Here is a 27,338-nt window from a genome sequence, read left to right on the forward strand (position 1 = left end):
GGTGATGAGAGCCAGCAAAGCATCCGAATACCCACGAGGGGGCAAAATGCTGTTAGGGGTTCAGACAGCAATACAGACTATGGGACACTGGAGGGGGGCGAAATGGTGCTGGGGCCTCAGTGGTAGCAATGCTGTCTAATGGGCACACGAGGGGCAGTGTTTTTAGGTGCTCAGAGACAGCAATACTGTCTAATGGGCACAAGGGGGCGCAATGGTATTAGTTGATCAGAGACCGCAATACAGCCACATAGGCAGAAGAGGGCGTAATGGTGGTGTGACCACAGAGACAGCAATACAGGAAAATGTGCACAAGAGGGCGCAATGGTGGTAGGTGATCAGAGCGAGCAATACCGTCTAATGGGCACAAGGGGGGAGTAATGGTGTTGGGGGCTGAGACACAGCAATACAATGTCATGAGCACGAGGGGGCGCATTAGTGTTACGTGGTCAGACAGCAATGGAGGCTGATTCACGCTGGGGGGGGGGGCTGCAATAGTGCTGCGGGCTCAGTGATAGCAATACAGACTAATGGGCACAAGGGGGCGCAATGGTGTTAGCTGATCAGAGACAGTAATGCAACCTCATGGGCAGAAGAGGGCGTAATGGTGTTCTGGGCACGAACAGATAAGTAATAGGGGGCGGAATGCTGTTGCGGGCTGAGAGAGACCAATACAGCCTCATGGGCACAAGGGGGCGCAGGGGTGTTGGGGAGGCTCAGACGGCAATACTGTCTAATGGGCACAAGAGGGTGCAATGGTGTTAGCTGACCAGAGAGCAATACCGCCTAATGGGGCGCAATGCTTCTGGAGACAGCAATACGTTCTAATGGACACAAGGGGGCGCAATGGTCTTAGGTGACCGGAGAGAGCAATACAGCCTCATGGGTAGAAGAGGGCGTAATGGTGTTGGGGGCTCTGAGGCAGCAATACAGGCTAATAGGCACTAGGGGTTGCGAGCTGCGAGAGACCAATACGTCCTAGTACTAGCCACAAGGGGGCAAAATGCTGTTAGGGGCTCAGAGACAGCAATACAGACTAACGGGCACGAGGGAGGAGGCGAAATGGTGCTGCGGGCTCAGTGATAGCAATACAGAGACAGCAATACTGTCTAATGGGCACAAGAGGGTGCAGTGTTTTTAGGTGCTCAGAGAGCAATACTTTCTCATTGGCACAAGGGGGAGTAATGGTGTTGGTGGCTGAGAAACAGCAACACTGTGTAACGGGCGCTAGGGGGCGAAATGGTGTTGGGGAGGCTCAGAGACAGCAAAAGAAGGACATGAGCACAAGGGGGCGCCGTAGTGTTATGCGGTCAGACGGCAGTGGAGGCTGATACACACGGAGGGCTGCAAGAGTGCTGCGGGCTCAGTGATAGCAATACAGACTAACGGGCACGGGGGGAGCGAAATGGTGCTGGAGGCTCAGTGAGAGCAATACAGACTAATAGGCGCTAGGGGGCGCATTGGCGTTGCGGGCCGAGGGACAGCAATACAGTCTAAAGGGCACAAGGGGGCGGAATTCTCTTAGGTGCTCAGAGACAGCAATACAGACTAATAGGCACTAGGGGGCGCGTTGGCGTTGCGGGCCGAGGGACAGCAATACAGGCTAACGGCCACAAGGGGGCGCAATTGCCTTAGGTGCGCAGAGACAGCAATACAGGCTAATGGCCACAAGGGGGCGCAATTGCCTTAGGTGCTCAGACACAGCAATACAGGCTAATGGCCACAAGGGGGCGCAATTGTCTAAGGTGCGCAGAGACAGCAATACAGACTAATAGGCACGAGGGGGCGCGATGGAGTTCCGGACCGAGGGACAGCAATACAGGCTAACGGCCACAAGGGGGCGCAATTGCCTTAGGTGCTCAGAGACAGCAATACAGACTAATAGGCACGAGGGGGCGCGATGGAGTTCCGGACCGAGGGACAGCAATACAGGCTAACGGCCACAAGGGGGCGCAATTGCCTTAGGTGCTCAGAGACAGCAATACAGACTAATAGGCACGAGGGGGCGCGATGGAGTTCCGGACCGAGGGACAGCAATACAGGCTAACGGCCACAAGGGGACGCAATTGCCTTAGGTGCGCAGAGACAGCAATACAGGCTAATGGCCACAAGGGGGCGCAATTGCCTTAGGTGCTCAGAGACAGCAATACAGGCTAATGGCCACAAGGGGGCGCAATTGTCTAAGGTGCGCAGAGACAGCAATACAGACTAATAGGCACTAGGGGGCGCGATGGAGTTCCGGACCGAGGGACAGCAATACAGGCTAACGGCCACAAGGGGGCGCAATTGCCTTAGGTGCGCAGAGACAGCAATACAGGATAATGGCCACAAGGGGGCGCAATTGCCTTAGGTGCGCAGAGACAGCAATACAGGATAATGGCCACAAGGGGGCGCAATTGCCTTAGGTGCTCAGAGACAGCAATACAGACTAATAGGCACAAGGGGGCGCGTTGGCGTTGCGGGCCGAGGGACAGCAATACAGGCTAATGGCCACAAGGGGGCGCAATTGCCTTAGGTGCGCAGAGACAGCAATACAGGATAATGGCCACAAGGGGGCGCAATTGCCTTAGGTGCTCAGAGACAGCAATACAGGATAATGGGCACAAGGGGGCGCGTTGGCGTTGCGGGCCGAGGGACAGCAATACAGGCTAATGGCCACAAGGGGGCGCAATTGCCTTAGGTGCTCAGAGACAGCAATACAGGATAATGGCCACAAGGGGGCGCAATTGCCTTAGGTGCTCAGAGACAGCAATACAGGATAATGGGCACAAGGGGGCGCGTTGGCGTTGCGGGCGGAGGGACAGCAATACAGGCTAACGGCCACAAGGGGGCGCAATTGTCTAAGGTGCGCAGAGACAGCAATACAGGATAATGGCCACAAGGGGGCGCAATTGCCTTAGGTGCTCAGAGACAGCAATACAGGATAATGGGCACAAGGGGGTGCGTTGGCGTTGCGGGCGGAGGGACAGCAATACAGGCTAATGGCCACAAGGGGGCGCAATTGCCTTAGGTGCTCAGAGACAGCAATACAGGATAATGGCCACAAGAGGGCGCAATTGCCTTAGGTGCTCAGAGACAGCAATACAGGATAATGGCCACAAGAGGGCGCAATTGCCTTAGGTGCTCAGAGACAGCAATACAGACTAATAGGCACGAGGGGGCGCATTGGCGTTGCGGGCCGAGGGACAGCAATACAGGCTAATGGCCACAAGGGGGCGCAATTGCCTTAGGTGCGCAGAGACAGCAATACAGACTAATAGGCACTAGGGGGCGCGTTGGCGTTGCGGGCCGAGGGACAGCAATACAGGCTAACGGCCACAAGGGGGCGCAATTGCCTTAGGTGCGCAGAGACAGCAATACAGACTAATAGGCACTAGGGGGCGCGTTGGCGTTGCGGGCCGAGGGACAGCAATACAGGCTAACGGCCACAAGGGGACGCAATTGCCTTAGGTGCGCAGAGACAGCAATACAGGATAACGGCCACAAGGGGGCGCAATTGCCTTAGGTGCTCAGAGACAGCAATACAGGCTAATGGCCACAAGGGGGCGCAATTGTCTAAGGTGCGCAGAGACAGCAATACAGACTAATAGGCACTAGGGGGCGCGTTGGCGTTGCGGGCCGAGGGACAGCAATACAGGCTAATGGCCACAAGGGGGCGCAATTGCCTTAGGTGCTCAGAGACAGCAATACAGGATAACGGCCACAAGGGGGCGCAATTGCCTTAGGTGCTCAGAGACAGCAATACAGATTAATAGGCACTAGGGGGCGCGTTGGCGTTGCGGGCCGAGGGACAGCAATACAGGCTAACGGCCACAAGGGGGCGCAATTGTCTAAGGTGCGCAGAGACAGCAATACAGACTAATAGGCACTAGGGGGCGCGATGGAGTTCCGGACCGAGGGACAGCAATACAGGCTAATGGCCACAAGGGGGCGCAATTGTCTTAGATGCTCAGAGACAGCAATACCGGATAATGGGCACAAGGGGGCGGACTTGCCTTAGGTGCTCCGAGACAGCAATACGGACTAATAGGCACTAGGGGGCGCGTTGGCTTTGCGGGCTGAGGGACAGCAATACAGGCTAATGGCCACAAGGGGGCGCAATTGCCTTAGGTGCTCAGAGTCAGCAATACAGGATAATGGCCACAAGGGGGCGCAATTGCCTTAGGTGCTCAGAGACAGCAATACAGGATAATGGCCACAAGGGGGCGCAATTGCCTTAGGTGCTCAGAGACAGCAATACAGACTAACGGGTGGGGGGGGCGAAATGGTGCTGGGGGCTCAGTGATAGCAATCCAGACTAATAGGCACTAGGGGGCGGATTGGCGTTGCGGGCTGAGGGACAGCAATACAGTCTAAAGGGCACAAGGGGGCGGAATTGTCTTAGTGGCTCAGAGACAGCAATACAGACTAATAGGCACTAGGGGGCGCAATCGTGTTGCGCGCCGAGAAAGACCAATACAGCCTCATGGGCACAAGAGGGCGCAATGGTGTTGGGGGCTCAGAGACAGCAATCCAGGCTGCCCGACACTCACTAAGGGGTGTAGAATAGTGATAGAAATGTAGCCGTGTTAGTCTGGGGTAGCTGAAGCAAAACGCAGGACAATGTAGCACTTTAAAGACTAACAAGATGGTTTATTAGATGATGAGCTTTCGCGGGCCAGACCCACTTCCTCAGAGGTCTGGCCCACGAAAGCTCATCACCTCATAAACCATCTTGATAGTCTTTAAAGTGCTACATTGTCCTGCATTTTGCTAAGGGGTGTAGAGAGGTGAAAATGGGTTAAGAGGTGTCTATACAGCTAGCACTAAGGGAACGAGCGGCAGGAGTGTGAAATGGAGGCGGAACGGTCCGTGGCTCTGAAACACTCTGACATTTGAGGGCCAAGGCTGTGGCCGTTGGCGAGGGAGTTTGTGGAAGAGAAGCCCGGTGGCATGCCATGCCATGTCCTGGCACTAGGGCTCAATGGCAGGCCTTGCACCGGTAGTTTTCTGCTGTATTTAATGCCGCCTGGCCGTGTGTGACCAAGGGCGGAATTTTGGGCGGGTAGGGGAGGCAGCAGCCGTGCGCTCCGGGAGGCGGCTTGCTCTTCATCCCGTACCCGCACGCTACGGGAGCGAGGGGAACGTAAGCAAGGAACGCAAGTGCTATCCCCTCGCTCCCTTAGCGTCTGGGCACGGGAGGAAAAGCAACCTGCGTCCGTCCCGCCGCCGCGCCCGCCCGCCCGCCCGAAATTCCACCCTTGGCTAAATCCCTTAGCTAAATGACCATAAAAAAACCCAGGGACAAACGGCTTTCAGTGACACCGATGTAACTGCTCCAAATCAGAGGAGCTAGTTCAGATTCACACCAGTGTCTGAGGACAAAAAGTCAAGTTGAAAGGACTCCTGCGCTTTGATACGAGAGAACTGGCTCTTCCCTGCAGAGGAAGGCGTGGCTAGGGCACGAGACCTTCACGTGACCGAGAGAGGCGCGAGCAAAGGAGCCAATCAAAGAGAGGCGTCTGAAAGCAGCCAATCAGAGCCTCGCCGGGACATATAAAAGGAGCTGCAGCAGAGGTGAGCGCTATTTGCCGGTGGGGACTCCGAAGGTGAGGCTGGCGTCTGTGATGAGACTTGAGCGCTGCCGTTTTCGTTCCGCTGCTTCGTGAGTATTCCCCTCCCGTTGGGCCTGGAGTCTCCCCTTCGGCTGGGACCCTGCCCTGCATCCCTCACCCGCTCGGCCTAAAAACCCGTGCGCCTGGGGCCTGACTCTGCCTTGGGTGCCGTCCCACATGGGGGCGGCCGGGCCCGCGGCGTCCGGCCGCTTTTCCCCGGGGGCTGCGGGGCGGCCGGGCCCGCGGCGTCCGGCCGCTTTTCCCCGGGGGCTGCGGGGCGGCCGGGCCCGCGGCGTCCGGCCGCTTTTCCCCGGGGGCTGCGGGGCGGCCGGGCCCGCGGCGTCCGGCCGCTTTTCCCCGGGGGCTGCGGGGCGGCCGGGCCCGCGGCGTCCGGCCGCTTTTCCCCGGGGGCTGCGGGGCGGCCGGGCCCGCGGCGTCCGGCCGCTTTTCCCCGGGGGCTGCGGGGCGGCCGGGCCCGCGGCGTCCGGCCGCTTTTCCCCGGGGGCTGCGGGGCGGCCGGGCCCGCGGCGTCCGGCCGCTTTTCCCCGGGGGCTGCGGGGCGGCCGGGCCCGCGGCGTCCGGCCGCTTTTCCCCGGGGGCTGCGGGGCGGCCGGGCCCGCGGCGTCCGGCCGCTTTTCCCCGGGGGCTGCGGGGCGGCCGGGCCCGCGGCGTCCGGCCGCTTTTCCCCGGGGGCTGCGGGGCGGCCGGGCCCGCGGCGTCCGGCCGCCTTTCCCCGGGGGCTGCGGGGCGGCCGGGCCCGCGGCGTCGGGCCGCCTTTCCCCGGGGGCTGCGGGGCGGCCGGGCCCGCGGCGTCGGGCCGCCTTTCCCCGGGGGCTGCGGGGCGGCCGGGCCCGCGGCGTCGGGCCGCCTTTCCCCGGGGGCTGCGGGGCCTCCTGAGCGCAAGGGTCGGAGGTGAGGGCGGATCCTATGTACGTTGCTCTTCACGGTACTGCTCTCTCTCTCTCTCTCTCCCCTCAGGGTGCTAGGTCCGGCGCTCATTGACTGGCGGGAGTGGAGCGGGGACTTTGCAACTGTACTACATTACAGCTAGGAAGCTCTGGACTTTAGTTTAAGGGGTGGTTGCTGTGCTTAGGGGGCACTAGGAGCAGCAACGTGCACTACGGGAGACTTCCCCTCTTTCGCTCTGTGCTGACTATTAACCAGGGTGGCCACCTCTTTTTTCCTCCTTCCTGCCCCACAATATCACTCTCTGCCTCTGTCTAGTGTGTGTTAGGCAACCTAACATTTTCTCCTTGACTCTCTGCTTGCTGACCTGTGCCTGGTATATTAGAAGTGTATGTCTCTCCTCATCCTCTCGCCTTTATCTCTATGCCTCATCTGTTGTATTCAGGAGACTTTGTTCAGTTTAGCTGCCGCTTCCTGCCTATGGAAGCTCTCCTGTCCCTTTGTGCAATCTACCTGCTCCTCCTTCTCCCTTCCGCTCTTGGCTCTCTTCCACCCTAGTGCCCTGTGAAAACTATAACAGCTCTTTTTCCCCCCTTTCACCTCTGCTGGCTTCGTTTCCCCATTAGCTTTATAAGTGCCCCTTTGTCTTCAGTCATTTGCCCCTACTGCCCATTGTGTAGCAAAGCCTTCCATTTCTCCATCTGGTGCCCCTAAAGCCTGTTCCTCGGGATAGCCACCCTTCCTCCCACTCCTGCCTCGGGGGGCGTCCATGAGGCGCATTACCGTCCTTTTCTCCACTTTCCTTTCAGCTGTACTTAGTCCTGGTGTTGAGGTAGTTTGAGCCCCTGTCTCCTCTCAGTTTTTAATGGCCCTTGTGGGCTATAGTTGCCTCTGCTCCCCTTTCACTGTCTGCTGTCCTTCCTGCCCTTTTTGCAAGAGAGCTGCCCCTTTCTTGCCCCCCCCGTAGCGGCTATGAAATAAGGGCGTCCTTTTCCCGCTTGTTCTTCATTATTGAGCCTATCCTCCCTCGGTCCCCTTTCATCCTCTGCGTGCCCTGGTGGGCGTTAAAATGTGGGTTTTGCCTCCTTCTCGCCTCCTCAGTCCGCTGCCCCTACAGCCCGTTGACTCTGAGGAGGGGACAGGGCAGCTTTACTGCATAACGACGCCCCCTATGGCGTGGAGAGGGTAAACGGGGGTGAGGGGCGGGTCTCTGCACAGTGGACACTAGGAGCGGTAATGTAGTAGGAGGGCTCTTTGCCCTCTTGAACTCTCTGCTGCCCCTAGCGTCCATTAGCTTGTAAAGGGGGGGGAAACGGGACAATGGGCCTCACCCCCTGTGCTGTCCCCTAGTGGCCGTTGGGAGGTATAACATGTCTTCCTTCCCTCTTTTGCCCTGAGTGAGGGTTGGTTATGGAGGCTAGGCCGCCCCTGTTTTCTGCCCTGAGTTGTGCCTCTTAGCCTTTCGATCTGCCTTTCCCGCCTTTTGACCCTCTTGCCCCTTTCCTCGACCTTTCCCTGTTGTCCTAGTGCCCGTTGTACTTGAACTGCCTTCTTTTTCCCCTTCTCCCTCTCTGCTCCCCATTGTGCGTGTTACGGCCACCCTCCTCAATTTGCTCCCTCTATTGCTGTTGTGTGGTATACAAGTGCTTTTGCTCGGAGCTGACTATTAACCGGGGTGGCCTACTCTTTTTTCCTCCTCCCCGCCCCGCTATTTCACACTCTGCCTCTGCCTAGTGCGTGTTAGGCAACCTAACCTTTTCTCCTTGACTGTCTGCTCTCCTGTGCCTCTTACGTTAGAAATGTGTCTCTCTCCTCCTCCCCCCCCTTTACCTCTATGCCTCATCTGTTGTATCCAGGAGACCTTGTTCAGTTTAGCTGCCGCTTCCTCCCTATAGAAGCTCTCCTTCCCCTTTGTGTGCTTTGTGCAATCTACCTGCTCCTCCTTCTCCCTTCCGCTCTTGGCTCTCTTCCACCCTAGTGCCCTGTGTAAACAATAACAGCTCTCTTCCCCCCTTTCACCTCTGCTGTGTTTGTTTCCCCATTAGCTTTATAAGTGCCCCTTTGTCTTCAGTCATTTGCCCCTACTGCCCATTGTGTAGTAAAGCCTTCCATTTTGCCATCTGGTGCCCCTAAAGCCTGTTCCTCAGGATAGCCACCCTTCCTTCCACTCCTGCCTCGGGGGGCGTCCATGAGGCGCATAACCGTCCTTTTCTCCACTTTGCTTTCAGCTGTACTTAGTCGTGGTGTTGAGGTAGTTTGAGCCCCTGTCTCCTCTCAGTTTTTAATGGCCCTTGTGGGCTATAGTTGCCTCTGCTCCCCTTTCACTGTCTGCTGTCCTTCCTGCCCTTTTTGCAAGAGAGCTGCCCCTTTCTTGCCCCCGGTAGCGGCTATGAAATAAGGGCGTCCTTTTCCCGCTTGTTCTTCATTATTGAGCCTATCCTCCCTCGGTCCCCTTTCATCCTCTGCGTGCCCTGGTGGGCGTTAAAATGTGGGTTTTGCCTCCTTCTCGCCTCCTCAGTCCGCTGCCCCTACAGCCCGTTGACTCTGAGGAGGGGACAGGGCAGCTTTACTGCATAAGGACGCCCCCTATGGCGTGGAGAGGGTAAACGGGGGTGAGGGGCGGGTCCCTGCACAGTGACACTAGAAGGGGTAATGTAGTAAGGAGGGCTCTTTGCCCTCTTGAGCACTCTGCTGCCCCTAGCGTCCATTAGGTTGTAAAAGGAGGGCGTGGGGGGAAGGAACAATGGCCCTCAGCCCCTGTGCTGCCCCCTAGTGGCCGTTGGGAGGTAGAACATGTCTTCCCTCCCTCTTTTGCCATTTGTGAGGGTTGGTTATGGAGGCTAGGCGCCCCTGTTTTCTGCCCTGAGTTGTGCCTCTTAGCCTTTCGATCTGCCTTTCCCGCCTTTTGGCCCTCTTCTCCCTTTCCTCCTCCTCTCCCTGTTGTCCTAGTGCCCGTTGTACTTGGACTGCTTTCGTTCCCCTTCTCTCCTCCCCATTGTGCGTTACCTCCCCCTTCCTCAGTCTACCTGTAGTGTTGTTTTGTGGTATAGAAGTATCTACGCTCTGTGCTGGCTATTAACCGGGGTGGCCGCCTTTCCCTCTCTCCCACCATTTCACTCTCCATCTGCCTACTGCATGTTAGGTAATCTAGGCCTCCTCTCCTGTGCTTCAAAAGTTACGTGTGTCTTCTCCTCCTCCTCTCCCCCCCTCCCCCCTTCTATGCCTCCTCTGTTGTGTTCAGGAGACTTGGTTTAGTTCAGCCACCACTTTATTCCTGCTTTGAATTCTCTGCTGCCTCTCGTATTGCTTAGACTGTATAAGCGGTCCACCTCCGTCTCCTGCTGCTTCCCCCCAGTGGCCAATGTGAAGAATAGCCTTCTGGGGCTCTGCTCCCCATTGTGTCGGTTATGCAGGATAGGCACGCTTGTTCCTTCCCCTTCTTTTCTGCCCTCAGTGGTGCTCTTTAAGCTTTTTCTACCATCTTAGCCCAAGTGCTTATTGTGCAGTGTAGCTGACGCTTTTAATTTTACCGCTTGTGCCTAGTGTAATTGTGCTTAGTGTCCCCTTGCCCATATACCTTATAGCAGTGGTCTCCAACCTTTTTACACCCGAGATCGCTTTTTAAATCTCCAAACAGGCGAAGATCTACCAGCCTGCCCCTTCCTTGAAGCCCCGCCCTCTCTATTCCCCTCCTGTCCATCACTTGCTATCCCCAGCCCTTACTTACAGACTCTGATAAACAGTTTATTTTTAAATTATGCGATGTTTAAAATTAAAATCATGTGTTTATAGTTATGAAATAAATGTTTTTTATTCATGCTATTTAAATCTAAAATGAAGCATTTATAATTATACATTTTGTGGGGACAGAGTTCTGCGGCGGGGGGCAGGGAAGAGGACAGGGTTCTGCAGCAGGGGACAGAGTGCCAGTGGGGAAAGGTTTCTGCAGCTGGGGACAGGGTGTCAGTGGGGACAGGAATAGAGACAGATTTCTGTAGCTGGGAACAGGGGAGTGGGAACAGAATTCTGTGGCTGGGGAGCGGGGTGCCAGTGGAGGCAGAGAGTCCCCTGCTTCTGCCTCCTCTCAGGATTCCACCCCAGAGGGAAAGCAGCGTGTGCCTGCCCCGGGGCTGAACTCCTCTCTTCTCCCCCCCCCGCCCGCCCGTGCAGGGAAACCCAGTGCGTGCCTGCCCCGGGGCTGACTCACCCCTCCTGTGTGGTGCAGGGAGCCAATGCTCCCTCCCGCAGTACACCCGGCAGAGCAGCTAGCGCTACTTCGGGAATCGCTGGAAGTGGTGCTAAGCTGCAGGACTTCTGTCCATCCCCGGGAAGCCTACACTACCTCCATTTTCACTTTAGGTAGGTAGTGGGGCTTCTCGGGGGTGGGAGGGAAATGGGGGCGGGGCGGACAGGATGCCTCGCTATCGACTGGTCGTGGCCTCACGATTGACCAGTCGATCACGATCGACCTGTTGGTGACCACAGCCTTATAGTGATTTTGTCTGTTTTAAGCTAGTTTTTTTCCTTCATCAGACTTCCTCTAATTGGTCAACATGATGCCTGATGATGGAATTGGCACACAAGCGCTGTGGATGAGAACAAAAGAATTACGGTAAGGCTTCCCTTTCCCTAGTGTTACCATTCCTTCCATGTGTGCTCTTTAGCAGGTATAAATGCCCCTTGAACATGAAAGCATCTGCTACCTATAGCTTCTGTGGCTGACAATATACGCACCCTTTCCTCTCCTTTGATTCTCTGACCCTATTTTCCATTGTGGAATATAACGGCTTCTTTCCCATTATGTGCTTTTGTTGGTCCTCACGCTCTTCCTCAGTGTAGCTGCCGCTTATTTGATTGACGGTCCTCTGCTGTTTGCTCCCCTTAGGAAGAATAAAGATCCCTTACCCACTTTTCTCTTGAAACCTCCTAGTCCCCATTACTTGTACTCAGATTTGCTACCCTTTCCCTCCTTTTCTCTCCCTGGTGTGTTCCGTATTCAATGTTAGGCAGATGATCCTTTCCCTCTCGGCTAATCCCTCATACCCCTCAATGGAGCCAATACCCCCTTCTCACCTTCTATACTTTGATCTGAGCTAGGGCGCATACCTTCCATTTAGATTCCCGCTATGACCTTTTAGGCCATTGAACTCACCCATAAATCCCTCCTGGGTCCTCGCCTGTCGGGCGCTTGCTTGCCTGTTTGGCTCGTCGCGGCTGTCTGTATTGCCCCCTTCTTCAGCATGGCCGCCCCAAATTCCCCTGGGACCTTCTGCCTCCTGCAGTGGGTTTTACGCGGTAGAGCTGCCCTTTTTCCCCTCCTCAGAGTCAACGGGCAGTAGGGGCCGCGGACTGGGAGGGGGGGGGGAAAGGGCAGCTCTACTGCACGAGACCCAGTGTGGGATAGAGAAGGCGAAAGGGGAGTTTAGGGGCCAGGTGTGCTGCCTGACGGGGCAATAGAGGCGGCGGCAGTGTCCCATATTGCCTGACGGCCACTAGGCGCAGCAGTCTAGAGAGGGAGCCGCTTGGCGCCCCTTCGTCCCTTTTCTTGTCCCAGTCCCCTTTTGGGCTTCCCCACGCCCCTGTCCTCTGCTGCTCCGAGTGCCCGTTACGCCGTACAGGCTCCCCTTTGCCCGCTTCCCGTCTCGGCTCCAAGCTGGTGTTCCTTGGGCGGGGCCCGGGCCTCCTCTTGGCTGCCCTGCATCCATGCTCCTCCTAAGGGGTTGCTGTACGGTGTCGGTGCCCTTCCCTCTCCTGAGTCTCCTTAATGCTTCCTCCTTTCATACGGTAGAGCTGCCCCTTAGACGCTCTCTCCCTCTTCAGCACTGCTGCCTCGTTTTCCCCTGTGTGCATTATAGCTGCCCGAGTGGGCCTTGGTCTCTAGTGCCCCTTGTACAGGTGTGGGCCGTTTGGTCGCCGTCTGCTGCCCCTCTCCTGCTCTCCTCCCGCTATGGCCCTTTAGGCCGTTGACCTCACTCGTCCATCCCTCCTGGGTCCTCGCCTGTCCCCCCGCTGTTTGGGAGGCGATCCGCCGGGCCTCTCTGGCCCTTCCCCCCGCCCACTCCTGCCGCGCCCTAGTGGCCATTCTAAGGTATAGCGCTCCCCCTTCTCCTAGTCTCCTCCTAGTCAAGGTGCCTTTTGGTAACTGGGTTTGGTTCTTTAAAGGATTTGAAACTACAGACAGAGGAATACTCTTTTTAGGGTCAAACAAAGACTTTTTTATTTTTTCTATTTAAATCAATTTACTATTCTTGATTTTTTTTAAGACAATATAATATACAAAGAAAAAGTAAAAAAAAATAGTACAGTTTAAAAAAAGCAAGAAATAAAAACTTCTCTTCCAGAGATGCCCTCCTGATTTACTTTTAAACAATTTATGGAGTTAACAAATATATAATATTTATGTTAAGAAAGATAGAAGCATTGCTTAGGTTCAGGAGATATTCTTTTGTTTATGTTTTTTCTGTCTTTGTGTTTTTCGTTGGAACTCACCACTGGTGTTCGTTCTTTTTTGGAGTTTATTTGTTCCCCTTTCGGAGCTTATGTACGGCAGCGAGATTCAGCGCCGGGGAGGGAGCTTTGGTTGATCAGACTTAGGATTTTGGATTCGCAACCCGTCCACTCTTGGTCTGTTTCAGCTAACTTTATATATCTTGTTTGGGTATTTTGGTACTCCTCCACTCGCTTGACAATTGCTGACATTAGATTTTTGTTGTCTTATTCTGGTTTTACAAAAACTTTCGTCTGCTCCTTTTGGGGTAATTAGCACTTTTGTTGCATACCTCTGTCTGAGTTATTTACTTCTTTAAAAGCGGCGGGGTTATTGTTGGTCATCTAATCAAATTTTGTTTTCATTTTTATCTCCTGTATCTCAGAATGCTGACTTGCTTTGACACTTACAATTAAACTAGTGCTCATTTGACATATTCTGGGTAGGCTTTAACACATCCTTTTGAGTCAAATGAGACACTTTAATTACAATAACTTTATTTCCCTCTGTGCTTGTGGATTTGCTATTTGCTCGTTTTCTATTTGTTTTATTTTCATAAATTTTATAGTTTGTTTTTGGGAAAATTTTTTACACATATAGAATATTCTTATTACAATTATTAATATTATTATTGTACAAATAATCTAAAACTCTTTTTTTGATATCAACATGGATAAAAAGTTTTAAACACTTGCTTTTTGTCGTCTTGTACTTTTTATACTTAATTGTTTTATCTAAATTATGTAATACGTTTACTATTGTTATGGGTGATTCGTTTACGTGTTTTACAGTTTGATTCTTGATTGCTAGCTTAATACATTTTCTAACTTTTAACAAAATGTTCTAATTTCGTTTCTTTACGTCTAGATTTATAACTTCTATTTTTTGTAAGTTTAGTTTTTGTATTGTGAAATGCTCTACTGGTAATATTACTTGGGTGTCTTGGAAAGTTTGTTTTGTTATGGCTTTCATTTCTTTTGTTAAAAATCGGATCTACGACACTATATTTTGTTCAGTAGTCTTATTGCTTTTTTTAGTGCAGTTGTAACTCATTTGTGTTAAGTTTTATAGTTTGTTTACATTACGAAAAGGTACGGTGACATTCATTTTAACTGGTATAACATAACATTTATTATGCATTATTTTTTTGCTTAACAATTGCTAAATTGAGTCACTACAGTGACAAACAATTAAATGGGTTTGGTTAGAGCTTATGTATTCTTTACATTTATTTGGTAACTAATTAATTTTACTCGTTAATGTGGACACAACTTTTTGTCTATTAAACAATGCTGGTTTACACATCTTGAACTTTTCTGAACTATTACATTAATGCTTAGGTGTAGAAACTATTCTTTTTCTTTATACTTCACTTGTTTCTTTATATCTTTCTTGTTGGTATAATTATTGCTTCTTATCTTATATTAATTCTATGGGATGTTATTTCATGACTGATTTGTGCTGTATCTGGTATTTTGACGAATGGTGCTTTTTTACTTATCCCTCTCTCATCTTTCTTAATTTTTTGCAATAATTTTTTTCTAAAACTACTACTACTACTACTACTACTGTACAAACTTATGCAATTTAGATTATTTAAATACATAGATATATTTTTACTTTATTCTTGTTTTATCGGCATTTGTATTAGATATGTTTACAGCTGTATTTACTTAATGTAATAATTTTGCCGTTTCAGCTTTTTCATGGTGACTATTATTTTTCTACTTAATGAATTAATTGCTAACAAATCTGGTTTTACATCCTCCTCCCATTGCTTTAATAATTTTTTTGGTTGCTTATATATCTTCTTTTCTTTTTTCGTGACTTTCATGTTGTGCAATTTATACTATGTTCTATTCTTTCTTTCTTTTTTATATGCTGGTTGCAATCTTATTATTACTCTTCCTGTTTTTGTTGGTTGTAAATTTGAGGGGGGTATTACAACTGTTAATGTTGGAAGGGTTGCATTACTATCTGATGTAGCTAAGGCTGTGGTTCCAGATAGTGGAATTGTTAACAAATGTGGTTTGGATCTATGGGTTGTGTGTTTCTGTTGGGTTGCTAATATTAAGCTATACGCCATATAATGGTGTTATGCTAAAGCTAAATAAACTTTGGTTTGGGGCTTGTATGCTTATCATTGTATGGGGGGGAGAGGGGGGAGTGTGCGCTTTCATATGATTTGTTTACTTAATTGTTCATGTTAGCTTTAATACTATACAAGCGGGACATATTCTAACTGGTATCATTTTGTTGAATTATAACTAGAGTTTGATTTACAGGCAGTCCCCGGGTTACGTACAAGATGGGGACTGTAGGTTTGTTCTTAAGTTGAATTTGTATGTAAGTCGGAACTGGTACATACTGTAGGGGGAAACTCTAGCCAAACATTTCTCCAGAGCTCAGTTTTATTCTCCCACACCTCACTTCCCTCAGTCCTTTATTCTCAAGCTGAGGTGTCTGCTGAGAAAAGCCGCTCCGCGTCTCCCTGGTCCGCTGGGGGGAAGCAGCGAGTGCGGGGTTGCCTCACCCCGTTTGTAAGTAGGGATCCGATGTAAGTCGGATCCATGTAACCCGGGGACTGCCTGTACTTCTTCTTTCCTAGTGGGGGTGGTATAGTTTATTTTACACACTTGCCACTGGGCTGGTTTGTTAGCTAATTTAGTTTGGGTGGTGGTGGTGTTTTTGACTTGGGTCTAGTTTTGTTGTAATGGATCATACTTACTATTTAAGCTGGTCTATCTTGCACTGTTAACGTGATTTTTAGTGATGATGAACAACTTGTAATATATAATCTTGTGGAACTGTTAATTTCATTCTTTACTACTTAGCTAATTATGGTGTGCTAATCTTTTTCTTGTTTTTGTTGTGATTACATAGGTGAATGGTAACTTTTTTGGTCTTTCTAATGCTACTCTTTTCTCTTTATTTTTCGTTGGCTATACAATCTATATTTTTTCTCTTTGCTTTATAGGAGGGCTTTTTTTAGTTTGGTTGCTGCTTGGGTTTTATATCTGGCTGTCGGCTTGTATGTTCATTTACATTTAATAAAACTGTATCTAATACTAGGTGTTAACCTTTAAAGGTGCTATTTTTAGTTGCTGTTTTAAGGTATCAGTTTTCTTTTCTGCTACTTTGTTGGATTGAGGATGGTATGGGAAATTTAAATGCTATGTTATGCCTTTTTCTATGGACTATTGTTCTAATTTTTTACTTCTAAATGGTGGGCTTCTATCTGATTGTATTATTTGTGGGCGTCTTTAAGCTGCTATTATTTTTTCTAAGGCTTTTAGTATGTGTTTTGCTTTTGGTTTTTTAAAAAGGAATTACTATAGTACTCTGATTTCTTAACTCTACCACAACTACTCGCTTTGGGTATTGTTTAGCACTCGGTAATGGTCTTATTATAAATCTGTTTGCTAATGGTTTCCTGGTTTATGATATTCTGGGTTATATGCTTTATTAGGCATATTTTAGCTGATTTATACGTTTAGTATTGTGACAAATTTTACAGGCTTTTATGTATTTTTTCATGTTCTTTTATTTTAATTCTTGATTCTCTTCCTGTATATTGCTTTATCTATTCTCTTTCTTTTTGTGTCTTCAAAGTGGCTTGTGTATTCATGTAAGTATTTTATGAATGGATTTACTTCTTCTTTTTCTTTGTTTTTTTCTACTAACACTTTAAATTCTTGCAATTCTTGATCTAGTTGTTTGTGGTTAGTGTTGTATCTTTCTTTATGGCTAGGGATATGTTTTACTGATGTACCACTTACGTGATTTCTGATGATGGTCTATATTTCTCTCCACCCTGCATGTGTTTCAATGTCTGTGTTCTTTTTTAACAGTCTTTTTATACCATACATACTATCTATGCTTAATTTTTATGGTGACTTTCTTGTGTATGTTGTAATCTTATTCTAACTTTTTCTACTTCTGCTTCTTTTCTTTTAACACAATAAAGAACTTGTTTTCACATTTGGTACAGTAATATCTTGCTTTTGTTTTTCCCCCTTTCATGCTTTTATCTGTTAATATCTAGGGTGTTTCTGTTATTCTTGGTGTAGCTTTTGGGGCTTTAGGGCATTACATTTTTTCTTAGTTTAACATTTGACTAACTAGCTCGCTATAATACAGTTTTTCTTAAGTATTTGTCTGGCTTTCAAAGTTTGGTGGTATTATTTTTATGGTAAGCTATGCTAAAGCTGACACTTTTGGAGTGTGTAAAGTAAGACTTACACTTGTCATTTAAAAAAGTACTTATCTTTTATTTTATTAAACTTATAATAGTTTTCTATATTCACTATAATGTTTTGGGGGTTTGTTAAATTGCAAAATCAATTTATCTACTTTTTCTTGTTTTTCTCTTTGTGTTACCCACTCTTCATTCTAGTTAATTTGTAATTCTCTTGGGGGTTTCTTAGGGTCTTACTTTTTTAATAGAGTGGGGTGTTACAAATTTTGGTTTAATTCTATTAAGGCTGCTTGGGCTTTTTCATTGTAGATAATTAAATCTTTCTTTCTTTCTTTTTAATAATTTCAATAAGGGTTTTATTTTATGTCTTAACTGTTGAATACTTGCTTCATTATAATTTACTAGGCTTAAAACTTCTTGTAGCTGTTTGTGGGTTTTCGGAGGGTTATTTAACTACTTACTTACACCATTGGGGTAAGTTGTACTTATTGTTTTATTTTCTATCACTTGAATTCTTAGAAGGGAGTATTTACTTTGGGCTATAGTTACTTTTCTTTCGTTTATTTGCTATCTTTGAGTGGTTAAGTGTTCTATAGCTTCTTGTGTCTTGTCTCTTCTTAAAAGGTCATCTACATAGTATACTATTCGGGGATCTTGTTCTTAACTTTGTTGACTAAGGGTATACTTTATGGCATCTGTTGCTAATGTGCTGGTGAATTTTTATAACCTTGGGGGTAATGCGTTCCACCTATAGTATTTTCTTCTAATTGAAAAATTTAAGGTTCTTTTTTATAGGTATACTATAAAACATATCGTTTAAATCTATTAGTGCTCTTTATTTTAATTCTTCTTTTTCTTTTAAATATTGTTCTATAGTTGGTTTGTTTTAGGGGGGGTGGTGGTAAAGGCAACTGGTTGTATTGCTTCATTTATTTTTCTATAATCTCTTTTCTCTTTTTTTTTCTTTTTTTTTTTTGGTATTCTTTATGCTGGACTTTTATATTGGGTGTGTAATACTTGTTTAATTTATTAGTAACTCTTTTAATGACTGATTAATGGGTTCTTTTCTTTCTGCTTTTGTTGGTATACTATTCACCTTTTGTGACATGTAATTTTTCATTGGATATTTGTATTGATAATACTGTTTTTAAATTCTGTCGTATTGTTGGATTCTGTATTATTATATTTATGCTTAGTATATTCTTTTCTTTTAGTACTACTGTGGTTTTTGTTACATTCTGTTTTTGTTTTACTTTTATTACTTCTGGTTGATACATTTTATCTTCATTTAGTCTTGACGTTCATATTTTACGTTTTCTTTTTTAATGTGGTACTTTTGCTTCATTTATTATGGTTATTTGGGCTTTTGTATCTAATAACTATTTAAATTGTTCATAATTCTTGGTGTTCTAATTTAATACTTCAGCACTTATATAAATTCTATTATCTTTTTTTCTTGGATTGTTTCGGGGCTTCTGCTACTCGTTTTTTGATTTAGAGAATTTTTGTCTATTCCTGCTATCTTTTTTTTTCTATTGCTGCTTGTTTCTGTTCTTGGGGCGTTATCTTGTTAAAATCTGGTTTACTGTATCTATTTCTTAACAGAAAACTAAATATGGCTTTTTCTTCTGTGTTTGGGTCTTTCCCCTTCTTCGGGGTTTGGAAATTTTCGCACGTTTTACGCGTGTCTCTCGGGGGATCGTATGTTGGTGCTGAGGTATGTTTGCGTACTACTTTTAAATCATTTATAGTTTCTAATATTCCCCAAACACTAGTCTTTGTTAGGGCTGTTGGCTACAATTTTAGGCTTTGGTTTCTTTCGTTCTCTTCTACTCTTTGCTATACTGTTTGTGGTGTTACTTTGTCTTCTTGTTATCAGACCTGGATCTTGTATATATTTAAATTGGTGAGGATCAGCTCTCTGTGCTGCTGTTAACTGTTTTTGGCTTTTTTCAACTAGTGCTAAAGTACACGGACCCCTTTAGTTGGATCTCATTTGTCGGCAGTTAAATATTTTCTTTTCTTTTTTTTAGCATATTTTATAAGGTCTTCTAGTACTTGTTAGTTGTTTGACTTGGCAATTTTAATATTTCTGGGCTACTTCTATTTCGGTACGGATCTGTCGCGTATCGGCTGTTCTTTCTAATATGTTTTGCAGTTTTTTCTAATTTGTTTCTTTAGATGGGGTTTTTTGTGTTACGTCTGGTAATAGTATTTTGCAATCTTTTAACTTTTATTTTGCTAGATCATTATTAGCTATTAAACATCTTAACTTTGAACATGTTACATGTAGGGTTATAGGTATGATTTTTTTCCCCTATTGCTAGAAGTGCTCTTATTTTGAGCATGTTTTTCTTCCCTTTCATCTTTATTACGATAGAACTAGTGGTTGAGAGGTTTTATACCTTCTGTTTTGTTTAACTTATCAAAAGGGCATCTTCTGCTCTTGTCAAATCCTGTTCGTGACGCCATTTTGGTAACTGGGTTTGGTTCTTTAAAGGATTTGAAACTACAGACAGAGGAATACTTTTTTTTTTTTTAGGGTCAAACAGATTTTTTCTATTTACTTTATAATTAATTTTCTATTGAAATCAATTTACTATTTTTGATTTTTTAAGACCATATAATATACAAAGAAAGTAGAAAAATAGTACAGTTAAAAAAAAAAAAAAAAAAAAAAAAACCCCAAGAAATACTAACTTCTCTTACAGATATACACGCCTGATTTACTTTTAAACAATTTATGGAGTTAACAAATATATAATCTTTATGTTAAGAAAGATAGAAGCTTTGCTTAGATTCAGGAGATATTCTTTTCTTTGTTTTTTCTTTCCTTAGATTTTTTGTTGCAACTTACGACTGGTGTTCGTTCTTTTTTTAGAGTTTATTTGTTCCCCTTTCGGAGCTTATGTACGGCAGCGAGATTCAGCGCCAAAGAGGGAGCTTTAGTTGATTAAATTTAGTTTTTTAGATTCGCAACCCGTCCACTCTTAGTCTGTTTCAGCTAACTTGTTTTAGTATTTTTAGTACTCCTCCACTCGCTTGACAATTGCTGACATTAGATTTTTGTTGTCTTATTCTGCTTTTACAAAAACTTTCGTCTGCTCCTTTTGAGGTAATTAGCACATTTGTTGCATACTGCTGTCTGAGTTACTTACTCGTTTAAAAGCGGCGGGGTTATTGTTGGTCATCTAATCAAATTTTGTTTTCATTTTTATCTCCTGTATCTCACAATGCTGCCTCTCTTTGACAGTTACAATTAAACTAGTGCTCATTTGACATATTCCAAGTAAGCTTCAACACATCCTTTTCACAGTAGGCAAAAGAGACGGCCCTTTTCTCTTTGACACGCTTCTTCTGTCTGCAGTGCCCGCGAGCTCCTAGAGCTGCCCTGTCCCTGCTTTTCAGCGTCTGTGTCCACCAGGGCAGCATAGCACGCACTCCTTTTAGTCCTTTTCTGCCCCGGGTGCCCCTTCGCACTCTCTCCTTCCGCTCTGGCCCCAAGTGCCCAGCATATAGGTGGGCCTCTTTGCCCCCTTAGCCGCATAAACACCTCCTCTCCTCCCGCTATGGCCTTTTAGGCCCTGGACCTCACCCGTCCCTCCTTGAGCCTCGGCTCTCCCTAGCGTCTTGTGAGGCCGAGGAAGTGTCCTCTGCTGAGCCCTGGTGACCATTCCGCAGTTTGGCCTCCCCTTTTTCCTATTGCGCGCCCCCCCCCCCCCCCCCCCTCCGGGGCCGGTACCCGTGATGCGGGTCGGGCGCTTGCTTGCCCGCTCGGCTCGTCCCGGCTGTCTGTATTGCCCCCTTCTTCAGCGTGGCCGCCCCTAATTCCCCTGGGACCTTCTGCCTCCTGCAGTGGCCTTTACGCGGTAGAGCTGCCCTTTTTCCCCTCCTCAGAGTCAACGGGCAGTAGGGGCCGCGGACTGGGAGGGGGGGGGGGAAAGGGCAGCTCTACTGCACGAGACCCAGTGTGGGATAGAGAAGGCGAAAGGGGAGTTTAGGGGCCAGGTGTGCTGCATGACGGGGCAATAGAGGCGGCGGCGGCGGCGGCAGTGTCCGTGTTGCCTGACGGCCACTAGGGAGCCGCTTGGCGCCCTCTAGTCCCTTTTCTGGACCCAGTCCCCTTTTGGCTTCCCCATGCCCCTGTCCTCTGCTGCTCCGAGTGCCCGTTACGCCGTACAGGCTCCCCTTTGCCCGCTTCCCTTCTCGGCTCCAAGCTGCTGTTCCTTGGGCGTGGCCCGGGCCTCCTCTTGGCTGCCCTGCATCCATGCTCCTCCTAAGGGGTGCTGTACGGTGTCGGTGCCCTTCCCTCTCCTGAGTCTCCTTAATGCTTCCTCCTTTCATACGGTAGGGCTGCCCCTTAGACACTCTCTCCCTCTTCAGTACTGCTGCCTGGCTTTCCCCTCAGGCCCTGTGTGCATTATAGCTGCCCGCGTGGGCCTTGCCTGTCGCCTTGGCCCCTAGTGCCCGTTGTACAGGTGTGGCCGTTGGGTTGCCCTCTGCTGCCCCTTAGGCTGGGCAGCGGCCCCTTTCCTGCTCTCCTCCCGCTATGGCCCTTTAGACCGTTGACCTCACCCGTCCATCCCTCCTGGCTCCTCGCCTGTCCCCGCTGTTTGGGAGGCGAACCACCGGGCCTCGCTGGCCCTTCCCCCCCACTCGCTTCTGCCGCGCCCTAGTGGCCATTCTAAGGTATAGCGCCCCCCTTCTCCCGTGTCCCCTTTCCCCCAGTTGCCACCAGGGCAGGATAGCACGCACTCCTTTTAGTACTTTTCTTACCTAGGTGCCCGTTCCCTCTCTCCTTCCACTCTGGCCCCTAGTGCCCGGCATAGAGGTCTGCTTAGTAGGCAGCAGGGTAGCACCATCATGCCATTTTTGAAGGGTTTTTTTTTTTTTTGGTCTCTCGTGCTCTTTTCCCCTGTACTTTTCTTCCTTCCTTTTCTCCCTACTCTAATGGGTCATGATAGTGTGTCAGGTCCCCTTCCTTCTCCTCAGTCTCCTAAGGGTTAAGTTCTTAGCACATGTTTTCAGCCCAGTGCCCCATTACTAGATTTTAAAGGGAGCAGCCAGATAACTGCTGCGTCCACAGGGGGTTGTGTACGTAGGAGCCGATGTGAGGTGTGAAATGAAAGCTTATGTTCTAATGATTCTGTGTGTGTGGTTCATGTACTTTTATGATGTCTATATGTTGAATTATGGATATGGACTTTGTGCTGATACTGGCCTGAAGTGCCTTTTTATAGGGAGGGATGTCCAGTCAATGACTCTGGTAATTAGCAATGGCTCTCAAGGTGCCCAATACACACTTGCAGAATGTGTCTGGGACCGTCAAGCCAGCCAATATCATAGCTTGTGACATGAGACTAAGGGATAGGTCACTTGGCCATGTCACCTGCTCCAGCTTGGAAGATACCAGGGGAGAATATAAAACGCCATGAGGTGGACTGCATCTTGCCTTCAAATCTGCTACTGATTCCAGATGCAGCCTTGCCAGGAACAGCGAGACTGGAAGACTTGTTGGCCCATCCTGACATAGGATGTAAACCAGAGACTTTTAAGATAGCAGTTTGTGACATGTCTGCCTGGAGCCTGCATTGAGAATTTGGTGATTCAATGCATGTAATGTATTCTCCTTAACCACCTTACTCTCGTGCTTTTCTTTCTTTTATTAATAAACCTTTAGGTTTTAGATTCTGAAGGATTGGCTCAGCGTGATCTTGTGGGTAAGATCCGAAGTATAAACTGACCGGGGATTTGTGGATGGTTCTTTGGGACTGGAAAGACCTGTTTGGGGTAGGTGAGATTTGGTTCTATCACCCCCTCACCTGTGTGCAGACTTGGGGCTGATTGTGGCGCACGGAGAGTTGGGGTGTCAGAGGGGTTTTGCTCTTGAGGTTTCCTGCTGTGGTTGGATTGGCAGCTGAAGTGCTCTGCCTGACTGGTATATGACCTGTTTGCAAATAGTCTCCAGTCTGGGGCTGTAATGAGCCGCCCTGGGTTTTGAGCAATTCGCCCTCAGTGGATGCCCTCAGCAGTGCCCAGACCCGGCCTGGTCCATCACGCCCATTGAGTATTTTAGGAACCGCTTTATCCTCTGCAGTCTAGTCCCAAATGTGACCGTTTGCATTCCGTAATAGGTCTTAAGTAATGTTGCCATTGGCTTTTGCTTGTTGCCTGAGGAGGAGACAAAGGCCGTATGTTCCTTCAGAATACCCAGTGTAACACGTGAAAGCAAGGCCAGTTTTTTAAGTCTGTCTTCATATAGGTACTGTTGTATAGATTTTCTGCCTTGTTGTTTGTCTGCACTCTTTCTAGTTTGTGATCGTCTTCAATGAAACGTAGTTCCAGAAACTGGATGCCATATTGAAATGGACGCCTGATTGCTGAGGACTGGAATAGAAGAATTATGGTAAGTCTCCCACTATTCACTGCGTACGTCTTCTGCCATTAGTGCTTTTTAGGAGATATAGCTGCCCCCTTCTGCTACTCCCGGTTCCCCGATAAAAGATATAACCTCCTCTTTTCCCTATTGATTGTAATGTGTCCTAATGCCAACAGGAGCTGGAGCTGTCCCCCTACTCCTTGTGCCCGTTTTTGAATATGGCCTCTCCCTCTCTCTTTTCATTGTGGGATCCTTCCTCTTCAGTAGGAAGCCTTGCCATCTAACATTTCGCTGTTGGTTCTGTTTCCACATACACACACACACACACACACACACACACACAGCTGTTCTGGACTTAGCATCTTGACTCACAAAGGTACTTAGACACAAACTCAGGAGTTGAAGTGTGAATCTGAATTCAGGTGTCTAAATTCCAGTTTTACTCTGCCACTGAACCTTATAGGCACCTAAGTTGACTTGGCGCCTGAGCTTTCAGAGTAGATGTTCCCCGCAAGCCTATCTTTCTGATTCCTCACAGATGATAGATCACCTCACTAGCACTCCAGATGCCTATTGCCCATCAAAACCCCAATGGAAAACAGGAGTTCACCTGCCAATTGCACATGTGGGGGCCCATCTGAAAAGTTGGTTCCTAGGCCGTTTTGCATTCATAATCTGGGCAGCGAAGACTGTATCACCATCGGCTTTACAAGCCAGGGGTCAGTGCTCTCCCCAAACTGAGAGTTTAAGGTTCAGTTCTCCCCTTTGCCTGGTTCTCAGGCTAGTGTCATTCTGAGGCGGTGTCTACACTAAAATTAAGTTCAATGGCTGTGGACATACCCAGTCACTGTGTCGGTGCAGTACATCCTCACTAGCAGTGCTAGCATTGATGCAGAGCGCAGTGCACCGTGTGACAAAGGACATTTGTCCCAGGTTTTGTCACCGTGCCTGTGACCTGCACAGCACAGGCAGATACATGACCCTGGTCGCCCTGGCAACCACAATCCAAGGGCCCTCACCAGCCTTGTTAATGTTAGTGAGTGTGATATGTTCTTACTGTTTTCCTTTAATCCTAGATAATGGGCCCAGGACCCAAGGATCATCACGCCAGCTTGAGGCGGCATCGTCCTCCTGTATACGCATCATAACTTTTTTAGACAAAAGTTGCCATTGAATTGTCTGGCTTTTTTTGTTTGGTTTACTTAGCTTGTTAGGAATAACTACCTGTATTACTGATAAGAAGTTTAATTGGCGATGGGCGGAGTTGCTGTGTAACCTTCATAGTAGATTGGCTTATGTGCTCATTTGGTCTTGCTGCTAGAACCTATGGAATTGCTTGCCCTCCGTCCGCCGCGCACCCTCCTCCCCGATATAATGTATTGTAATGTTTTGCTTAACCAGTGTGTTCCAGCTTAACCCCTGGTTCTCGCTCGACCAGTGCTGTGTGTAATAAATCCTCCGACTTGTTTTCACCACATCCAGAGTGTTGAGACCTTATTCCTAACAAGTAGCTACATCTACTTGAGCTGTGCCGGAAAGGTGCCCTCGAGCCCAGATCCCACACTCCTGCACCCTCCTTCCTGCCCAGACTCCATATGTGTACACCAACTCCTGCCCAGACCCTCCACACTCCTGCAACGGTCCCTATTTCCAGACTCTGCAGCCCCATCCCGCTCCTGCACCCTTCTTCCTGCCCATAACCCTGCACCACCACACTCTAGCACCCTCTCACGCCCAGACCCCACACCTTCCCCCCCCCCCCCCCCCCAGCCTGCTCCTGAACCCTCTCTCCTGCCCGCATTCTATGTTCCTGGCTCGCGCCCCCTCCCCCCCGCCAGACCTTGCTCTGGCAGCACACGGAGCCCCCCTCATTTTTGATCCCATCTTAGACACTAGCAGGGCCCCACAACTTCCACTAGCCCCAGCCTAAGGCAGACTTTTGAAAAACATGGTCAAAAAGTATTGCTTGTTTGCCATTGATATCGGGGTGGGAGTAAACTGCATCATGAGAGGTCTAAGGCAGGTTCCAATAACCCCTGTGACAATGTGCAAGTCTCATAAGGTTTTGCAAGTCTTTCCTACAATTGCTTGCAGCTAGGGTGTGTGGCTGGCTGGGGGGGGGGGGGAAGAAGAAGTCATGTTCCCACCAAGATTTTTCCATCCCTGAGCAGAGTGAGTTTTGTCTTGTGTGCCAATATTGAGGTCACATGTGCTTGTTCAGACCTGTGCCACCCTCCTCATTAATGTATATCTTAGTATATATTTTAAATTGTTATATAAGCAGGAATACTCCAACAAGGGATAGTTAAAAATGGGGGGGGGGGGGGGGGGAGAGGGGGCTAAAGTTGTTGAGCAAGAAAAAGGACACCAAGAGTTAAATTAAAAAAAAAAAATATTAAAAAAGTATGGCCCCTTTAAGAAATGCTTTTGAGGCTTTTTGGCCCTAACAGGTTGCTTGTCTTCCTGTGCTGGGACAGGACAGCTCCCCTGTGGAACCAGGTAAGCCCCTGGGGTTTTTGTCTCCTGGCCAGAAAATACCAGACACTTTAGGTATTTTAAAATACCTAAGTCCGGTGTTGTCTGATTTTTTTGCCAGACGGGTGAAAATACCAGGTGGTCAGGTTCAATACCAGACACCTGGCAACCCTACACCATTTCGCCAACACCACCCCCATCTGAGCCCTGCCGCCATCCTGACCTTGCTCCTCTGCCCAGCAGCTTCCTGCTATGGGCTCCTGTGTGGGATACACTTGCCTTCTCCGTTGGAGCTTTCCCAGCGGCGTGGGGTCCATGCGGCCTGACCTGTGTGCAGCTAGGCAGCCACCATGGGGCTCTGGCACCAGCTCCAGCCTTGGAGAAGTGCTGAAGCTGGGGCAGGGCCGCATGATGGGAAACTGCCCTGTATGCCAAGTCCGGAGCTCAGGTGGTGGCTTGGCTGTTCCTGGGGCTGCAGTGTTGTTTTTAGCAGTTCAAATTAATCAGGATGCTATAGTTCCTGTCTCCTGGCCCCGCTTAAAGCCGCAGGCACCCTGACTAAGCCTTGTGGCAGGAAGCAATACAGCCTAATAGACACACAGGGGTGCAAGGGTGTTGAGGCTGTCATGTTACTGGATTTTAAGGGGATCAGACAGGTCACTGCTGCATCCATGGGGGGGGGGGGGGGGGGAGACGGACGGGACGGGACGTGTTTGCCCCCAAAGCCTGTACAAAGGGGGCCCAATGAGGTGTCAAATTAAAGTTTATGTTCTATTAATTCTGTATGTTCATTTACTTGTATGATATCTGTATGTGGAATTTTAAATATGTATTCTGTGCTTCTACTGGAAGATTGTCTGAGACAGATCAAAGGCCCAGGAAAGTTCAGTCAGTAACCATGCTAATTAGCAAGGCTCTCAGAGAGGCCAATACACGCGTGAAGAATGTGTCTGGGACCTGCAAACCAGCCAATAGCATGACTGCTGACTTGGAACACAAGGATAGGTCACTGAGCCATGTGACCTGCTCCAGCTTTGAAGACACCAGGGATGGATATAAAAGGCACGCTCCATCTTCCCTTGAATTCCGCCCCGATCTCCGATGCAGCCTTGTGAGGAATACTGAACCGGGAAGAATCTTTCACCCATAGGATGTACACCGGAGACTTTTAAGATAGCAGTTAGCAGAGATGTTACAAAGAGCCTGCACCGAGAACTCAGTGATTCGGCGCATGTAATGTATCCTCCTTAACAACCTTGCACTCATGCTTTTTTCTTTTAATAATAAACTTTTAGATTCTAA

The 27,338-nt window shown here is 48.4% G+C and overlaps 1 long non-coding RNA gene across 1 annotated transcript; it reads left to right on the plus strand.

Moving 5' to 3' along the window:
- The first annotated feature begins 5,502 nt into the window (after positions 1-5,502).
- Positions 5,503-27,338, plus strand: LOC142827910 (uncharacterized). The gene is made up of 5 exons (XR_012902713.1): positions 5,503-5,641; positions 11,031-11,109; positions 22,863-22,972; positions 23,495-23,588; positions 24,638-27,338. It is a non-coding gene; the product is annotated as an uncharacterized LOC142827910 (long non-coding RNA).

Source organism: Pelodiscus sinensis, chromosome 3, assembly GCF_049634645.1.
Source record: "Pelodiscus sinensis isolate JC-2024 chromosome 3, ASM4963464v1, whole genome shotgun sequence".
NCBI lineage: Eukaryota > Metazoa > Chordata > Testudines > Trionychidae > Pelodiscus > Pelodiscus sinensis.